This window comes from Tupaia chinensis, unplaced genomic scaffold (assembly GCF_000334495.1).
Source record: "Tupaia chinensis unplaced genomic scaffold, TupChi_1.0 Scaffold143654_1, whole genome shotgun sequence".
NCBI classification, from domain to species: Eukaryota; Metazoa; Chordata; class Mammalia; order Scandentia; family Tupaiidae; genus Tupaia; species Tupaia belangeri.
The window spans coordinates 313,966-316,635 of record NW_006203502.1 but is presented as its reverse complement, the minus strand read 5'-3'; the positions used below and the strand labels follow the sequence as shown (position 1 = coordinate 316,635).

Here is a 2,670-nt window from a genome sequence, read left to right as displayed (position 1 = left end):
TGTCCGAGCCCTGGTGGTTTGCTTTCTTACTTTCTCTCTTTCTCTCTCTCTCTCTCTCTCTCTGGAGCCCTATAGAACTTGTTTTAAATTTTAAGTAATTAAAGTTAAATAAAATGTAATAAAAATTTTTAATAATAATAAATACAATTGAATAAATCATTCTTTAAAAAAAATTGCTTTGGCTATACATGTGCACTTGCCAGACAGACAGAGAGACAGAAAGCAAGAAATCAACCCCCACCCCCTGGCAGGGGGATGGCCACGCCGCAGTCCCTTCTCCTCCATTCTCCTCTTGGGATCTTGGACATGCACGCACATGCACCCGATGTATTTTAAGCCACTGGGTCTGGGACTCGAACCACAGTCAACTACATGGGAGTCCAGCAACATAGCCATTACTCTAACTGCTGGTCCCTCAAATATATTTTAAGTAATTTTTTTCCCCCAGAGAAGTAATTTTTTCCCTCAGAGATTTTTGCTATAGGATGCACACGCTCACTGGAGAGACAGAGAAACAAAAAATGAGAAATCATTCCCCCAACAGGAATGGCCATACTGCAATCCCTTGTCTTCCATTCTCCTCTTGAGACTTTGGCCACACATATACCTGCACCTGGTGTGAGTTTTAAGCCACCAGGTGCAAGACTCAGACCATTGTTGAGTATGTGGGAGTCCAGCAACATAACCATTAATACCATCTGCTGGTCCCTCAAATATATTTTAGAGTCAGATTCTTGATTTTTAAAAATATTGTGCTGGGGGGCCAGCAGGTAGTAAAGACGTGTTGGTAAAGGCACTATATTCCCACATGGCTGACCATGGTTCAAATCTCAGACCTGGAAACTTGAAAATCATGCTGGGCATGTGTGTGTGCTTGCCGAAAATCCTGAGGAGAATGAAGAAGGGATTGCATCCTGGCCATCCCCTTGGGGTGGGGGTGGGGGGATGACATCTCACATTCCTTCTGTCTCTCTAGTGAGTATGTGCTCCCTATGGCAAAAACTAATAATAATAATAATAATAACGTGCTGGGATTGTCATTGGCGAGAATAGACATCTTAGAAATATTGAATCTTCTGATCCATGCTATAGCTCTCTGTCTTAGCTAGGTTCTCTAATTCCTGTAAGTTGTGTTTTATTACTTTTAGGATAGAGATCTTACACATTGTTCATTAAATTTACCTCTAAACTCTGAATATTTTAGATGCTATTGTGAAGTAATAGGATTGTTAAATTTTCTTTTGCTAGTTAGTTGCTAATTATTATAATCACAACTCGTTTTTATATATTGACTTTGCATACATTTATTGATTGTACTAGGGTTTTTTGGTTTTGTTTTTTAGATTTTGGTCATAGGACATGTGTGCTCACCAGAGAGAAACAGAGAAAGAAAGTGAGAGAAAAACAGAGAGAGAAAGTGAGAAATCACCCCCCACCCCCAGAGGAATGGACATACCACAATCTTTCCTCCTCCATTTTCCTCTCAGGATTTAGGGCACGCATACACACACACACCTGGTATAAATTTCAGGCCACTGGGTCCAGGACTCAAGTCATGGTTGGTCTTGTGGGAATCCAGCACCTTAACCACTACACCACCTGCTGGCCCTAGTTGTATTAGGTGTTACTGTTTTTATTTGTTTTGTTTTGCTGTAGAGGTTTTTGCCTTAGGGAGCATGTGCTCACTAGAGAGAAATAGAGACAAGACAGTAAAAGGGAAAGTTAGAAATATTTCCCCAGGAGGGACAGTCACACCACAATTCCTACTCCTCCAGTCTCCTTCCAGGATCTTGGGCATGTATGCACACCCACCCAGTGTGATTTTCAAGCCACCAGGTCCAGGACTTGAACTGTAATCGGCCATGTGGGAGTCCAGCAACTTAACACTATGTCATCAGCTGGCCCCGTTTGTTTTTTAGGTTTTTGACATAGGGTAGGTATGCTCACCAGAGAGAAAGAGAGACAGACAGTGAGAGGGAAAATGAGAAATCACATCCCCCTCAGGGGAGGGCCACACCACAATCTTTTCTCCTCTCCATCCCCCTCCTGGGATTTTGAGCACAGATACACCCACCTGGCATGATTTTTCAAGCCACTGGGACTTGAATCATGTTGGCCCTGTGGGCATCCAGCTCCTTAACCACTATGCCACCTGCTGACCCATGTATAAGGTCTTATTGTCCTCCTTTAGTATATTCCTCTAGATTTTTCTACATATAAAATATGTCAAGACCAGGAGATGGCATAATGGTTATGTCACTGGATTCCCAGACCACTTGCCAGCCCCTTGAGTGGTGATTTCTCACTTTCCCTCTTTCTGTCTCTCTCTGATGAACACACACACCCTATGGCAAAACCTAAAAAAATATGGAAGGAAGGAAAAGTTGTTGCACCAGTACTTTCCCTTAAAACATATATTATTGGGACCAGATAATGTCATGGTGGTTAAAGGCACTAGACTCCCACATGGCCAACCATGGTTCAAATCCTGGACCTGGTGGCTTCTTTTCTCACTTTCTCTCTTTCTCTCTCTCTGCTCAAATTGGAAAATAATAATAATAAATAAATGAAGACAAAATAAAATAATTCTTTTTTTTTATTTGGAGAGGTTTTTGCTATAGGGCACGTGCAGTCGCCAGACAGACAGAGAGAGACAGAGAGACAGAAAGC

The 2,670-nt window shown here is 42.0% G+C and overlaps 1 protein-coding gene across 4 annotated transcripts in view; it reads left to right on the top strand.

The window, feature by feature from the left end:
- Positions 1 to 2,670, top strand: part of ZNF382 (zinc finger protein 382) — a 28,427-nt gene that overhangs the window by 13,429 nt on the left and 12,328 nt on the right. The window lies entirely within an intron of this gene.